At 44.3% G+C, this 17,642-nt stretch overlaps 1 protein-coding gene across 4 annotated transcripts in view; it reads left to right on the top strand.

Annotated features, from left to right (window-relative positions):
* ARHGEF9 (Cdc42 guanine nucleotide exchange factor 9) overlaps positions 1 to 17,642 on the top strand; it is a 500,659-nt gene that overhangs the window by 236,624 nt on the left and 246,393 nt on the right. Inside the window, exon 1 of one of the 4 annotated variants that reach the window (XM_088445577.1) lies at positions 10,295 to 10,444. The exons of the other annotated variants lie outside the window; for them this stretch is intronic. The gene's annotated coding sequence lies outside the window, so the exon portion shown is untranslated. Of the gene's footprint in view, positions 1 to 10,294; positions 10,445 to 17,642 lie in introns of those variants that run through there. 4 annotated transcript variants of the gene reach the window in all.

Below are 17,642 nucleotides of genomic sequence, written 5' to 3'. Positions count from 1 at the left end.
CACTTTTTATGTGTGTGAGCTATGCAGTCTATTACATTAAGTTATAGCATAGTAATGCATTGAAAATGCTCCTTCCCATTCTAATAATCTAATAACACATTCAAATATTTAAAATGCATTCGTGGGAACAAGTCATTCATTCTATTTTAATGTGCTTTTGTTGGTGTTATTTAGTTGATAAAAAGCACAGTAACAATAACTGATGTTCAGTGCATTAATGTAATGATCGTTGCAATAGGAGGGGGGAAATGCAATCTGCAAGAGCTGCATCTATGAGGCAATAGACAGTGTTGTTCAGTAGGGTGAATTAATGCATAGTCAGTTCTGGAATAAGTCAGTTGGGCCCTATGTTTCAGCCGAAAGTTGTTTCGGCTTTTCACTTAAACCAGGAAATTGTCTTTCCTGTTTTTCCTTCTTCAGCTACTTCATGGGACCGGGATGATCTAGCTCTGCTCGATATCATCTGCTTGTTCTTTACGATGCACATAAATGTGGTTGGCCGACTACAAAGCAGACCATTGCACGTTGGATCAGCTCGGTCATCACTCAAGCTTATTCTAGTGCGGGATGACCGGCAGTGGACCGGGTGTCAGCGCATTTCACAAGGGCGGTGGCAAACTCCTGGGCGACACTGGGCTACGGAAGAACAGGTCTGTCATGCAGCTACCTGGTCCTCTGTCCACACGTTTGCTTGTTTTTACAGTTTTCATGTTTTTGCTTCTGGCGATGCCCAGTTTTGGTGTACAGTTGTCTGGTCAGGCAGCTCTAAAAGTTTAACTGGGTCACTGCTACTCTTTTCTGGACTCTTTAGGGAAGTACTGACATTGTGGGATTGCGGTGGGAGGGGCTTGGTGTTGAGGCTACTGTTTGTTTTGGGTGCTGGCTCTGACCCCGGCCTGCAGGCGCGTGGTCCTGTGTCCCACGGCCTGCTTCAGAGAAAAGGATTCAATGGTAAGTAGCCAAAAATCCTTTTTTTAGTGACACTTGGGAAGGAATTCCATTGTTTTGGGGCGCCTGATGGCAGTTTGTGACCGACGGAGCTATTCAGTTGTTGCTCCGATTGGGTGTGAGTGCCTCGGTCATCACGCTTGTCAACACCCATATGCATCGTGTTTAGCCCCATAAAGTGGCTAAACCCTGTCTATAATACTGTGCAGCATGTCCAAACAGCAGATTTCTGTATGCATAAATCTGGGCACTTGTGCCCGATCTGAGCAACAGTTGAATGGCTCTCTCAGGTGCCCATGATTGGCATGCGCCCACATAACAATTGAATTTCCCCCTTAGTAAGAATATTTATGACACTTAAATAATGATATCGCATGTTACTACCTTGCTTCTTTATCTTTTGCCAAAGGTTGATATGCTTGGTTCTTTCTCGAGTGTTCTGATTAGCTGGAGTAAATCTGTGGTGTCTCCTGTGCTTTCCACTTTTTCTCAACTATCCCTGTATACTTCCCCGTTATGGTGGTGTACACAATTTAAATACCTTGACATTACCATCTCTCATGATGTCACTAATTATGTTTTCCTGAATGTTGTACCCCAAATTGAATTCCTGAAACATAAAACGCATGTCTGTCAGAAGTTGGTCACGGGCAGAGTGAATCTGGTGAAGATAGTTGTTCAGCCTAAAATGCTTGATGTTCTATAACACTCCCTAGTGTATCTCCCCCCTTCTCGATTTACTAAGATTGCTAGATGTGTGACATCTTTGTTTGGATGTGCAAGCGTCCCCGTATTGCATATAAGACTCTTTGTGGACCTCGTGGTGAAGGTGGGTTAGTCCTTCCAGATTTTTTACTTTCTTACCTGGCTGCACAATTAGTGCAGTTGTGGTATTGGATGGGTGAGTCAGATTATAGAGATGCTCACTGAGTGCTACTTCAGCAGGCCAGTTTTTTTTTACCCCATTACAGTTTTTTTCTTGCAGGATTTCCTCTATCAGGCTACCCTTCACTGTTGGATCAGACACGGAAGGTATTGTTAGCAGCATTTAAGGTCCTTGGGACTGTTGGTATATATTCATGTTCTCGTTTATGGGGGGAATAAAACCTTTTCTGAATTGTTTGGTCTGGAGGGTAGTTCTCTTTGGTTGTCTTCAGGGGTATTTACTTTGGGTCAGATGTTTTGCTAGGGGGCTTTATGTGCCTTTATCCAGCTAAACACTGATTTTGGTTTCCCCCAGTGTATGTTTTATTGTTATCTTCAGCTCATACATGCGTTGTGTGGGATGGGGGCAACGCTGCGTGGTGGAGTTACCTTTACGTACTTTGATACATACTCTCTTTTCTACAAAACGTATCTGATATACTTATTCCTCCTTTTGTCAGCTTCGGTGGTTTGCCGGTATTAAGCTCTAAATGGGATTCTTATATGGGTCCCCTTACGGATGAGGACTGGAGCTTTGTTCTTGGTTCTCTTTGTATTGCTATGGCGTATGCCAGATTTCAGCAGATACAATTATAAATACTCCATAGAGTGCATTACACTCAGGTACATCTGGAAAGACTTGGAGGTTCCACTTCTACTTTCTGTCCTAATTGTGAGGCAGTTGTGCTGATGTTTAGGCATCTGCTTTGGTCCTGTCCTTTAATTGCTAATTTCTCGTCTCAGATGCTGGGTTGTGTGGCTACTTCTGGAAATAGATTATGCCTGGTCAACCTGAAAATTAGCTTGTTCGGTATTGGTCTTGCCGATGTCCTAAACAGTTACCTGCAAACGTATGTCATTAATTCACAAAGTGTGTATTGCCAGGAAGTGGATGGCTTCACAAGGCCCTTCTCTTCCTTCCTGGATAGGTCTGTTCAACTCCATTGTTTCATATTAACATTATATGGAACGTCTGTTAGAATTTGACATGGGTGTGGTTCCTGTGGCAGACCTCTAAATATGCTTTGGACCCTGATGATTATCCAAATTAAGAGATATTTACCCTGTCTCCTTGGTTGTTCCCGTTGCCTCATTACATATAAGTAGGTTTGCACCACATTCTGGGTTTGTTCTTTATTGCCTGTTTCTTCATTGTAATTTTTTTCATATATGTACTGTTTTACTTTGTTGTTACTTATGTTTACTCAGTATCTTAGTCAAAATGTGCACTGTTCTTGTGCTGTTATTATTGTACATTGTTTTTTTTCTTGTGTTTGTTTATATGTATATGTGTGTTTTTACCATTTCAAATTCAATAAATATACTTGAATATACTTTAATAAAGAAAAATCATAATAATAATGATTTTCATTCATTCAAACAGTGACTGATAGTAACATGCAGTGTGAAACTCTCAGCCGAGGATCTTGCATGCACTGACGGTCTTTATTATGAAGTTCTTGCTCTCGGGCCTTTTATGTTGTTATTAACTCCAAGGGGTAAGATTCGAGCTTGATCGATATTTGTTTTATTTTTTATCTCGATTTGCATCGCCGAGTCTCGGGTGATTTTCCCGTCTTTCATCTCGCAAATTTACTAAGAAACAGACCCACGTGGAACCAGCCAATGAACGTCCGCTACATGTAAAGCGGCTGCTGATTGGCTAGGGGCCCATGAGAAATAACACATGATTTTGGTCATCTGTCATTTCGCGAGGTGTAAGTATATGTAACAACATATACATTCACCTGTTCGGCATGGTTCGCGTAAGTCGTTTTTTTGTTTTGCCAAGACCCTGGATGCTACAGAGAGTGGCACCAGAATGGAGGTGAGTATGGGATCTTTTATCCAGGGAAATCTGTGGAATCTACATGGGAGAAGAGGACAGACTGGCTGGTACAGGTAAGTATGTGTGAGTGGGATAGGTGTATGGAATAAAGTTTTACGAGATACGGTGTGTGTGTACTGTGGTTTTTTAACTATTTATTTTACAGTGGGGGTACGGGTGCTGGCCGCCTGCTGGCACTTGTAGTTCCACAAGTGCCAAAGGGCAGGCATGCTGGCACCTGTAGTTCCACTGTAAAATACAATAGTTTTCTTCTATTTTACACTTTATTACCCCCCGTACCCACCCTCCAGGGGTGCGGGGAAGAGTCCCGGGCTTCAGACCAAGCCTGGGGTTTCGGGAGAGGGGGGACCCCTTCTTGTAGATGTTCCCACCTCCCCTAAGTAGTTTAAAAAAACAACAACCTATTTTTAATATTTACAGGCGAAAACAACTGATCTGTGTATGTTTCTGGCAAACTCGCAGCTACGGAGGTGAGTGTTTAAAACATCAATTTGGCAGAGAGTTTGCTGTCATCTCACCTGCGATTGTCTTCTCGATTCTTGGTAACTTTGCGAGTTGTATATTTTAGGTGAAAAGTACTTCCAAGTTTGTCCGATGGTGATAAGATTCAAGTTTGCGATCTCACCCAAGTTTTACAAGTGAGAAGAGAGAACTCTCTCCCAAACTCATCAGAGTTTGCCTTTTAGTAAATTTGCAAGATGAAAAACATGCTTAAACTCACCCGAGATTGTCATCTCGACCAATCTCAAATCTTAGCGTGCTGATAACTGATCATATTGGGTGTTCTTTTTTTCGGCAGTGCCCAGCATAAATAGATAGTCTTCTCAGCTGTCTTTAGGTGATATGGATGCCCTGGCTGGTCTCCCCACTTCATCCTCCACTGGGAAGAACTTTTTTTTTTAATAAAGATGGACCTCGTAACCATTTTCTTGCTGTTCTTTAGTTTTTAATTTTTGTGTCTTGCATGATGTATAGCAGAAACAGTTAGCAAGGGGTAATAACCAAAAGCAACCCACACATATTTAATTGGTGCTTCCTCATCTATTACAAGTGTATACTAAAAGAACCCATAAGAAACTTCAACAGTAGAATAGTACCAACAATCCCTCCCGTGCCTGAGGATTTGTATGGGACAAATATCGCCACCGATGAAAGATTAAATTTTTTTCTGTACAAGATTGGTCCAACTCTTTAGACTCCTTTTCGGCCAATCCTCCACCCATATCTAAGGCCATTTCTATGCACTACAATTTTCTAAGAGTAACAGGGCTGTCTCGTTGGTTGTACCAATTTCCAGAATTGTCAATAGATGATTTACTTAATGCATTAGAAAAATCCTGTCATCTCATACCATCTAGTTCCTACAAAGAACTATTTTTGAATATATGTCATAGGTCATATATAAGCCCTCACAGAAGTTTATTGATGGGGTCTTCCTCTTCACACAGATGTTATAGATGCCAGGGAGAAAATGCAGATATAGTTCACTGTCTCTGGGCATGCCCCCTAGTGAGAATCTTCTGGTTGGGTGTCAGAAAGTTTGCAATTGAACACCTAGTGAACTTTTTACCCTTTACTGCGGAGTGGGCCATAATGGGCATATTGCCAGCAGATCAAAGTGTATCTAGGGGAGGGCGTAAACTTCTTTTGGAAATAAGTGCTGCAGCAAGGAAAACTATCCTTCAGATGTAGATTCAGCCTGAAACCCCTCCTTTCTCTCTGTTTCGAGAGAAGTTGTTCTATCTTTTCAGGATGGACTGGATAGAGGCATCCTTGGAGAGGGAGACCAGGGTTGGTAGGTTTTTTGAGATGTGGGAGAGCTATGTGACCACTCTGCCACTGAGTACAAGGCAGCTGCTCCACAAGTTTTTTTCTCCCACATCATGGTTCGAACTAAGAATGGTGGATAATGACGCGCCGATATTGATGTAGAGGGGAGGGGCCTCTATCCGCATGGTGGCAAGATTCAATTATTAAAATCTGATAGATAATTTTTCAGTTTCTATATTATCAGAGATATGTGTTATGTTATATTGTTGAAATTTTGTATGGTACGGTATCAAAATTATGCTAAGTGCTGTACAATGATATCTGTTATGTATAATTGTGCAAAACTATATAATACTTTTATTTATGTGCTAAAGAGTCATAATAAAAAATTTTTTAGAAATAAAATATATCACCACCGATCAACAATATTGATTGTGATCGGCTAGAAAATTGCATAGCTACCGCTCACGTTTAATCGCAAATTTTAATTCTCCCCTCTGGGGTCTACTAGAGGGGCGATCCAGGTGGGGGGTGCGAGGGTAGACGGGGACATAGCATCGGGAATCACATCATTGCGGCTTTGATCCATGCTGCTCAATGTCACAGTTTGTGCAATGAGCAGAGGGGCACGTGCTCACATTGACTCGATTCACCATGAATCCCACATCAAGCCCCAGTTCTGGAAGGCTGGTCTACTCAACTGGAGGTACAGGAGAGCTATCCAAAATTCCAGTAGAGTAGGCAAGTATGGACTCAATTATGTGACAGCCTATATGGTCATATGCTCTCTCTTGCTTCCCAGCCAATAAGGTCAGTAATGCAATTCGGATGGGGGTATCATCCACTGTGAGTACGTGGTAGTTTCACGTTATTACTGTAATTAACAAAATATTTGTACACAATTTAATTAACTCATCCTTTAAAGTAAAGCTCACACATTAACATACATGTGATTTCTGGAAATATGCAATTTACATGTATTGTATGTATGCTGTATATAAAGATTCACATGCTATTGGGTGGTAATCAGCTACCCAGTGATATTGGGGTCTATTTACTAAGCCTGGGATGGAGATAAAGTGAACGGAGGTCAGGCACCAGCCAATCAGCTCCTAACTCAAACACAGCCTGTGACATGTCAGGAGCTGATTGGCTTATCTCCGTTCACTTTATCTCCAGCCAAGGTTTAGTAAATAGACCCAATTGACTGCTGGAACCACCGTGTATCCTAGTTAAATAGGAGGCTATAGTATGGCGATAAGATAGGGTTTTTCTTTTTAAGTAAATGAACCCTTTAGTCTGTACAGTATTCACTCATGTTTATGTAGATCCTTTGTCTAGTTACTGTTACCTGGATCATCGATGATCACTGATATTAGATGATGGTCAGAACCAGTGGCGTAACTACAGCCCCCGCAGCCCCCGCGTGGCTTGGGGGCGCGGAGGCTTGTGGGGCGAGGTGGCTGCCTGCAGATTCCATGCGGACTGGCCGTCCGCATGAAATCTGCAGAAAACAGCCCTCCCAAAATTGCCGCCGCCTAGGAGGAGACATATGCTAGAGGTCCTACTGTCACCCAGGCAGGGCGGTAGTGTGGACGGCACATAAGTGCCGTCCGCACTACATTACTAGCAACAAACACACAGCCGCCGGCGTCGGCAGCTGTGTGTTTGTTTTAGCAGCCGATGAGAGTCTGTCAGACTCTCATCGGCTGCTGCGCCCACTGCGGGAGCCGGGCTTCCGGCTCCTGCAGTGCGTGATGGGACAGACGTCATGACGTCTCTCCCATCATGCAGAGCGGGTCGGCCCGGGAGGACGCTGCACGGAGGAGCATGCCGGAGCGGGGATCAAGGTAAGCGGAGTTTTATTTTCTTTGTGTGTGTGTGTGTTTCTGGCCGGGCGGGGGGCACTGCTGGGGGGACTACCACTAAGGGCACTGCTGGGGGGGAGGATGGACTACTACTAAGGGCACTGGGGGGGGGGGCGGACTACTGCTAAGGGCACTGGGGTTGGGGGACTACTACCACTAAGGGCACTGCTGAGGGGGAGGACGGACTACTACCACTAAGGGCACTAGGGGGGACTACTACTAAGGGCAGTGCTGGGGGGGAGGACTACTACTAAGGGTACTGCTGGGGGGGACTACTACTACTAAGGGCAGTGCTGGGGGGGGACTACCACTAAGGGCACTGCTGGGGGGGGACTACTACTAAGGGCACTGCTGGGGGGGACTACTACTAAGGGCACTGCTGGGAATACTACTAGGAGCACTGCACACTGGTGGGACCACTACTGGGGGACACTGCATAGAGGGGGATTACTACTAGGGGCACTGCTGCGGGGACTACTACTGGGGGCACTTCTGGGTGGGACTGCTGGGGTGGGACTACTACTGGGGGCACTGCTGGGGGGGCTATTACTGGGGGTGTTACTGTGGGGGGACTACTACTGGAGGCATTTCTGGGGGGGGACTACTACTGAAGGCATTGCTGGGGGGGCTACTACTGGGGGCACTGCACTGGTGGGACCACTACTGGGGGCATTGCACTTGTGGGACCACAACTGAGGGCACTGCATAGGTGAGGATTACTGGTGGGGGACTACTACTGGGGGCATTGCTGGGGGAGGACTACTACTGGAGGCTCTGCTGGGAGGGACTACTACTGGGGGCACTGCTGGGGGTTAGGACTGGGGGAACTATATAAGTGGGTCTACTACTGGGGGTATTATGTAAGGGGCACTGCATAGGGGGACCACTACCTGGGGCCCTGCATGGAGGGGGGGGGGGGTGTCAGAAATTTTTTTGGCAGGGGGGAGCAAAATTTATAGTTACGCCACTGGTCAGAACTTATGTCGTTATGCTTTTTCAGTTTCCTGAAACTGCAAAAAAAATAAATTGTAAATTACAGATCATAACTAGCAAGAACTGAGGACCTAATTCAGCGTTTGCTCGTAGCTGCCGATGGTTCGCATTGCGTGCATGCGTGTGTATAGCAGTGCGCGTGCTTGAACCAGTGCAAAAGCTCGGGAAGCGTTCGCTCGCTGCACATAGACTGACAGGAGAAGCTGTTTCTGGGTGGTGACAGGGGCTGGATATTATAAACGGGGGAGTGGAGGTGTGAACGCAGGCGTGCCTGAGTGTCCTAACACCATTTCAGAGGCGTGCATAATTAACAGGCAGCATCATAGTACACATCACCTGGTTGTATTTCACACTGAAGTGATCGCAGTGCTTGATGTAGGGTATAGTCAACCTCAAGCGCTGCATTCGCTTCCTATGGTCCTCTATGTACCGATGGTTGCATACACTTCCTGGAGATGACATGCGCATGTGGGCGTCTTAAGACAGGCTGGTGGGCGTCTGCATACACAAAGTGATCGCACGCCAAGACATAGTGGGCATGCTTATGCCTTGCCTTGCGATCGCCTGCCTTGCTGGGTGTGCGCTGAATTTGCATACGCTGGGTGTGAGCGTATGAATCTAGCAAATGGGTCTGAATGAGCTCCTGAATTGGCAGCAAGCCATGAGGTCCTGTATGATTTCTGTGAGCAGTATTTCATGGTAAAATACACCACAGGGCAGGATATTACAGTACAGAAGCAGGGTTAGCTCATGGGCCTCTCAGTATATTGGATTGTGACAAAAATTAACCATAGTGTGTCTGCATGTGCACCTGTGTGTTAAGAGGACTTAGAATGTGTGCTCAAATGAGGCAGGGACTGATGTGAATGACCTATATTCTCTGTACAGCGCAGTGAAAAATTGTGATGCTATATAAACTATAGTAATTTTATATATTGATTTGTATATATAGGTGGTGAGAATAGGGCCGGAAGGGGTCCTATGGGCACAACCCTATTATATCTAATCTGAATCTGCTTCTGGAAAAGGCTGGGGACATACAAACAGAGCTGCCGGCTAGAATACTTCTGTTACCAATGGATAATAATAATAATAATATTGTAATAATATTTAGGTAAATAAACTAACATGATCTGTAGGTTATATTAGTAACTTACTAGATGTATAGGCAGATGACTGTTATTGCCACAGCGCATAGAACGCTGACAGATATAATTATACCGTGTTCTGTGCAAGAATGAAACACATTTAGTTAATACATTTATTACATTTACAGTGCAGCCGGGATTCTGACTTTTTCGGTTTTCTGGCGCCGGTATTCTGAGCGTCGGGATGCCAACTACATCCCGTAAAACCATATAGTCAAACATATATCATTACTCAGCTAAGTGACTAAATTAATTGTTAACTACTGTATGATAGATATCAATCCAAAAAATACACACGAAAAATATTAGAATAAAATGGTTAAAAAAGAAAATATTGTTTGTTAATTGTGTCAGATAGAATAAAACTGTATTAAAGGAAAAAAAGGTAAAAAAATAGATGATATGATGACATTTAAAAAAAAATGGTACAGTATTTAGAAAAGAATGTAAACTGATAAGTCAGAGAAAATAAAGAGTGTGAGAAGGAGGGGAAAGAGAGCGAGACAGAGAGAGGGGGGAGGGGATGTGTGTGTGTGTGAGAGAGAGAGAGTGAGAGACATACAAAGCAAAAGGGTCTCCTTCAAACACCCAAGAAAACCCCTCAAAGCTAGGAGGCAATGTGGTGATAACGCAGAGGGAGACAGATGTGACATTGCAGCTGTTATTGAGGGGGGTAAAGCCAGGGAGTAAGGGGCCACAAGCATCGCTCAGGATGGATCGACAGAACCTGGCATGGACCAGCGGCAGAGAGGGGATGGTGAGTCCAGGTAGCTGCTGCTATCTCTACCCTTCTCTCTGAGAGGCAGCGCAGATCTACGGGGCTAAGCTCCAGCCATTTTATACACATCATTTCTGGCTCTACAGAACATGGAGATGCATCTCTGTGCAGAGGGAGGTTGCTAGACTCTTCATCCCATATTGAGGTATCAAGAGCATGCACCAATGTAAGGACACTTTGCTATGTTTAGGTACCTCTACTCGCTTTGTTGCTTGTCTGTTTTTGTGATGCTGTTGTAATAATTCCTCCACTATCGGTGCTGTGGGCCTCCTCTGGCTCTGAATGGGTTATTCTACTATTTTGAGGGGACCTGTTCCCATTGTACAAACCACTCATCCAAAGGATGATGCTTCACATAGCCGTGAAACTGACAGCTGCAGCTAAAAATAGAGGCAGCTCCACTGGGCTGCTGGCAGTGCTCGGCTTTCAGGGCTTTGTGTGTGAAGCAGCACATACCATGTAGAGTTAATAAATGCTGCAAAGGGGGAGGTAGCAAATGTGTAAAGGTGTTGGTATAATAAGATTCCTGGCTTGTAATTAGGTTTTTTAGTATGACAGATGTTAGTGTGTACAGTAGATACAGATATGACTGATATTGGTGTCTATATACATGTACAGTAGCCATGCATATCACATAAATAATCAGGAATAAAATACTGGTTTGTGATAGTGGTTATTCACACTGGTCTGCAGATGTGTATACAGTATGTAGCCAAGCAGAGTGATCTCACATTACGGTACAGGCTATTGCTTGCTTGTATACTGGATAGGATGTCATAGGGTGGCAAATGATGTCACGGGTTGTGATGTGCTCATATAATTTCTGCTATGTAATGTGGTGACTACACATAGTTCAAAATCTCTAGTAGTGTGTATGCAATATTACATCTGTTAGGTACATAGGAAACATTGTGATCATTTCAGACCCCATCACAAGATCACACTAGAGGCCTTTGTTTGCAGCACTTACATCACATTTAGAGAATATTTCATATTAATGCTGTTTGCTTCCCCCCTAAGACAGAGGAAATATGGGAACTTTACATTTCTTCATTATAGCCAGGCAATGCAGGCACTACTTTGTAGATAACAGATGTAGGTTATACTCTCTCACACAGTCTCAGCGCCTGCCCACCTTACTTCTAGTGTGAGCTCCTGTACAAACATCTGTTGCTAGGAGGAATGCTTCCCTCCAGGACATCATCCATTTCACTGTTACCATAGCTGTCCTAGTAACAGGATGAAGGTCCATGCAATTCTCACTTCTTCATGATAGAGGGCCTGATTCATCATGGATCACAATTACAATCACGTACGCAGACCGGTCGATGGTGCATAGCATGCGTATGCACCGTAGTGCGCGTACATCAGTTAGCATTGCGATCACCTATGCCATACCTTCCAACTGTGCCGCAGTCCCATTTTTCTGGGACTGTCCCGCCCGCGGGTCACAGTGTCCCGCGGTGGGGGGGAAGTTGGGGAGAGCACACCCACAGCGGGTGTGCAGAAGGTGAACAGATGCCTAGCGTAGGGAGAGCCTGGGGGGGCTGCCCAGCATCTCTGAGAGTGCTGGGCACACCCCCTATAGTGACGAAAACGGGGGGAAGCCACGAGGCTCCGCCCCGTTTCCAGTTGGCGTCGCCCCTTTTTGGAAGCCACGTCCCTTTTTCGCGTGCCCTGTCCCTCCTTCCCATACTGAAAAGTTGGGAGGTATACCTAAGCAGATACAAAGCCATCGCAGAGTGAGTGACGTCAGGTCAGCATTTTTCTGGTGACAGGGGAGTGGTTGGAGAAACACAGGCGTGCCTGTCCGTTTGAACGCCGTTACTTGGGCGTGCATAAATTAGCCACTGCGACAGCATACACAGCTTAAGTACTCACTGCGTGCGATGAGGTTAGCAATTTCTGAGTAAGGTCAGACCTGCTGTAATTGTGCGCGAGGGGCCGATGTTTCTTGATGTTCCCGATGTATATGCAGGAGTGCATGGTATTACGGATGTGTGTAAGCGGTAGTGGGCGTCTCTATGCTGGCTTTGAGCTTCTCTATACTAGCTTTGCGATTACATTCATTAGCAAATTTTCGCAGCATACCTGCATGTGTAATCGTAGCTGCGATCGCAATAGTGATCCGTAGTGAATCAAGCCCAGAAAACAGTGCGTCTTCTGTAGTAAAATAAGTGTTGTAGTGTCTTCTGGGCCTAGCCTAGCGTTAGTCATTAAACAGTCGCAAATGGTGATTACTGCTTTGGTTAGTACATAGTAGTCTTTGCTGATGAATGGTCCAAAAGTGTATTTGGGTTAGTCCTCTAACATCAGATGGATTTTTTATGTTCTAGCCTACAATTTAAAATCCTCAGTAATGCATTGTATATGCTTGGATGTTATCTAGACACCAAACACAGTTATGATAATTGTGGGTGTCATTAAAACGAGTGATGTGATATCGATGTAAGAATCTAAAAGAATGTAAGATAAATCAGCATAAACTATACTCTATTGGCAAAGTGTTATGATCTGAGGTTTAGGATCTGCATATGGATTCTGGAGAAGTAGCTGCTTTCAGCCATAATACACTTTATTGGTTTGATAATATAATCCGTAGTGAACGGGATTGTACTGATCTCACACAGAGTAATGTGTAAATAATCCACAGGGATTTGGCAAAATGCTTGTCACATTTTTAGACCCTTTGTACAGATTATTTTGCTTTCGCAAATGCAACTACATACGCATATCAAGAGATTATTAGCCATTGTGCATGCGTATACACTGCACTGCGATCGCACTGCAATTACGCACACACAGAGGAATCCATCGCAGAGTGAGTGACAGGCTGTGAGTGTCTGGGCGTGGTGACGGGGGGAGTGATCGGAAAAATACAGGCGTGCCTGTCCATTTCAACTCAGTTGCTTAGGATGTGCATAAATTAGCCACTGCGATTTGCATACGCAGCATGAGTACTCACTGTGTGTGACGGGTATTGCAGTTTCTGCGGCTGGCCAGACCTGCTGTAAATGTGCATGACGGGCCGATGTGTGTCGATGGTACCGATGTATATGCAGAAGAGCGAGGTTGTACGGATATGAGAAAGCAGTAATGGTCGTCCCTATGCCGGCTGAGCTTTGGCAAGCATTAGCATACTTTCGCAGCTGCGTTCCGTACGAAATCGCAGCTGCGAACACTGCTGAAGCAGGCCCCCTATGCCTTAACGACTGTTAATTGCACTTAACGCCCCATTCTAGCACCCATTAGAAAGTGGTTTGGGTAATAAGGGATCTAATTGAATAGCCTCAGACGATAAAGCCCCAGGCTACCTTCCTGTTTCACCCATGCTAATTGAATTCCCCCCTTAGTCCTATAACTATTTAATATCATATTGTATATAACAGTGTTTTCAACTATATGCATAGCATGTGCCATTTCTTTACACTTACTGACCAGCACTTGCACCGCGTCTCTATGAATGACTTTGTACACACACCCCAAAAAAGGTTTGTTTTTTTATGGACTAGAGAAGATATGGAGCTGAATATTTGTTATACTTTCTTACCCTCCTGGAATGTCTGACATACTAAATTATTGGAGCATCTCTCTAGGCTCCTGATATAGTAGAACTGCCTCCCAGATCCTGCCCGCTCCCCAAAAATGTGCTCAGTTTGGGGACTTGATGATGCAGTTCATGGTAAATGCGTCATTGAGACCCCTCCACACACACAAGCACACAGTGCAGCTTGATGGCAGAAATCACGGCAAGACCACCATGAAGCGATTTGTGATACAGTGCACTTGTATCACCCACCTGGACCTCCCCTCTGTGATCTCCTGGAGGAGAAAAAGAAACTGTCTGCACGTATGATATTTACTGACACTGAAATGTAACATTGCTCAACATTGCATTTTGCCAAAATGACAGGACTGCGTCTGTGTGACTTACTAGCTATGATATCTTAATGATATCTTAGCTTTGATTTTAAATTGATATGAAACAAATGTCAAAGTTCCACTGGATGTTTGGTAAATTACCAACATAATCAAGAATTTTAATAATTAGTGAATATTTGCTAACATTGCATTTAGGTCCAGAAATCAGTCACTTGCTTTCAGTGTCATTGGGTCACTCACTGAGCATTGGACAGATAAAAGCTGTTAATGCTTATTTGGCATTTGAAATGAGCTAGATTCATGTATGTTTATATTTATTAATAAAAGTGTTCCACGGACATTGGCATTATTACAAATCTAGGGTTTTGCAATTATTATGTAAATACTAGTTTATTGGACTCAGGTCACCTCAGTCTCCGTCCCAGAACACGCCCTTCTCTTTGGCCAGCCCTCCCCCCTCTGCTGTTTAGCGCCCCTCCACCCACTCCCACCCCACAGCCCCGTCCTGCCACTCTGCCCCACCCCCATCCTTTCATCTTACCCCCCTCAGTTTCTAAATTACCCCGAGGGTCAGTCTTCCTCTCTGACGTCTGTCTTCCCCCTCTCAGCCATTTGGGTGCACCCAGGCTTTCACTGCACTCTCATTGAGGAGACAGGAGTGATCATATAGATATAAAAACTTTAATGAATGCTTTTATGAGTAATAGGCAAAAATAAATCACAGCATAAACCTGCATCTTTTACGTAGATTATGTTACTGCAAAGGAAGGGAATACTATTTCTGGAAAGAGATGTGTATAAAGTGAGGTGTGGTTGTTGTCACAGACACAGAAACCTCAGAAGTGTAGAGATGAGTGAAATGTCGAACACGTGAAACGTTACACAAGTTGAGTTTTGAGGCAGGACAAGATTTTTTCCACAGGTGTAAAATACCATTGATACACATGTCCCTTCCAATTTTGTTTTGCGTGTCAGCATGTTCTATACTGTAAATAAATAAATAAAAACTGCCCCTCTAAATTGTCAACCAGCTCCAGCTGGACAGCCTGAGCTGATTTACTGTACGCTATAACACAGAAATTATGTGTGGGTCAACCTGCTACAGTGAAAACTAACCCCATGGTAATGCAAAATATATACTTTTATTATTTCTTGGTCCATTGTAGTACAATTTAAAATAAAATCATCTCTTATTTTTGATCAGTTGTAGTCCAAGTAGAAAAAAATGACACTCACTTACATGAACAATAGAGACATGGCTCTAACTGGGAGTGAGACAGACCTGTTCACCAGCAGGGGCGCCGAGAAGTGAGTTAGAGACATGGCTCTGACTGGGAGTGAGCCAGACCTGTTCACCAGCAGGGGCGCCAAGAAGTGAGCGGAGCGGGTACTAAATACCCGGGCCTGTGCCTGCTGGAGGGGCCCGGGTCTGACGGCTCCTCCTCCCTCCCTCTTACCTGTTAGCAGCCCAGCAAACGCTGCTGTTTTGCTGGGCTGCAGTGGGAGACTGCTCGCTGCTGCTGCGGAGCAGCAGTTTCCTCTGCATGTGGGGGTAGTGATCACACTGATCGCGCCCCCCCCCTGGATTTGCGTCGGGCTGAGGGGCTAACACCAGTCCCTCCTCAGCGCACAGCAAAAAATATAATTTTTTTTTCCTACGCAGACATGGCCTCGCCTCCAGCGATTAGGCCACGCCTTCTGGGCCCGGGCCGGCTCTTCACGGCCCTGTTCACTACCAGCCAATTACAACCGTCTAAAATTGGAAATGTTTGTAATTGGCTGGTGGGAAAGGGGATCGCCAGCTTTGATTATTGTGCAGTGGAAGTTGTAATGTGCAGGTGGGTAATTTTGTATGGTCATTATTCAGGTTGTTTTTATCCAATTTGGCTTACAATGGATCAACAAAGATGATTCTATTTTTTATTTTGTGCAGTCATAGGGATTTGTTTATTCAACTAAACTTTTAATATATACAGAGAGAGTATTGTGATGCTGGCACTCGCAATAAAGCTGTAATGGCGTCTGGTGGCCTCCTAATTACCCCAAAACCAACAGAGAAATAGTAACATCTAATAGATAAGTGGGCGGCACTCTAGGCGACTTACAAAGAAAACTCTAAAACCTGTGTGAAGTAAATCAATGTTTCAGAACTTGTATTGCCTCTTTTGTCTTTTGAGAGAACCAATACAAGTTCTGAAATGTTGATTTGCTGCACACAGATTTCAGAGTCTTCTTTTTAAGTTGTCCAGAGTGCTACCCGCTTGAATATTATATATATGTAAACATTTGTGTGTGGACCCCCGTGTTTTAGTTTTCCCAAAACTACCCTCGGGTGTTTTGGTTCTTTTCAATTTTGTTTTTGGATTTCTTTTAAAATGTATAAAAACAGGTAAATTCATGTAACTTGGACCTGTTTTTGTCCCTATAGTGTTATTAACATTAACAACATTCTTATCTAGTCATTTCCATTCAATTGTGGCCACCTCACAGCACCTGTAATCACGGGGGAGGGACTTAAATGAAATCCAAAACGCAGAGTTCTGAATTGCGAGAAAACTCATTTTGTTAAATGCTCAGGGGTTAGGGACCACATGAGTGGTAAACTTTACACCTTTGGGGTCTCCATCTTCTTTTGTTACCTCGGGCACCACAGCCCTGGGGGTCAGGAAGAATCTTGGTGCTTTTAAGCACTTAGCTGGTAACCTCAGCTGTGAGGGACCATGCTGTTTATTTGCAGCCTTCGCCCCAAAGAGTCACCAACCCTCTGACCAGGGTGGTACCAGTTTTCTCCCGCTTATTATGGAAACCAGCCCATGCTGCCTGTTTCAGTTTCTTGTTATTACACAGAGCACTGTTTATGCATACATCTAAACTTTAAAAATTAAGGGCTGTATTTAGAAAAGGTGTAAAGTCCCTTTCTATTGCTTTTAGCAGGAGAAAAGGCTTCTTGCTATTTAAAAAGGGCAAATTGCCAGATCTTTGCTGCTTTGCACCACGCTTCATTCATAAGTAACGGCCAACTTATTTATTTATTTATTTATTAACAGTTTCTTATATAGCGCAGCATATTCCGTTGCGCTTTACAATTGGAACATTATCAGAACAAAACTGGGTAATAACAAACAGATATAACTTATGACAATGGGTGTAGTATTTTAGGTCAGAATGAGAATGATATGGTCGTAATGTCGGTGTGCAGTATGTACGACATATTGACATGATAGAATGTCTCCCTAATGTTGCTGGTGCCCCAGCGGTCACTTACCTGGTCCTGACGTCTCCAGCGGCTCCATCGCGGTGTCCGGGTCCCGGTAGTCAAGTGACTGTCACTTCCGGTGCAGATCTCTGAAGAAGCGGCAGTTTTAGTAAGTATTTTAACCTTGCCCCTAACCCAGGGGTCTTCAACCGTTAAGACAGTGTGGGCCACATTAAAAAATTCAACGGAGCCCGAGGGCCACTAAACTATACTGCGGTATTTAGAC

This window comes from Taudactylus pleione, unplaced genomic scaffold, assembly GCF_031769625.1.
Source record: "Taudactylus pleione unplaced genomic scaffold, aTauple2 ptg000381l, whole genome shotgun sequence".
In the NCBI taxonomy this organism is placed as follows: domain Eukaryota; kingdom Metazoa; phylum Chordata; class Amphibia; order Anura; family Myobatrachidae; genus Taudactylus; species Taudactylus pleione.
Note: the sequence above shows the minus strand (reverse complement) of the source record. Positions and strands in the feature narration are given on the sequence as shown.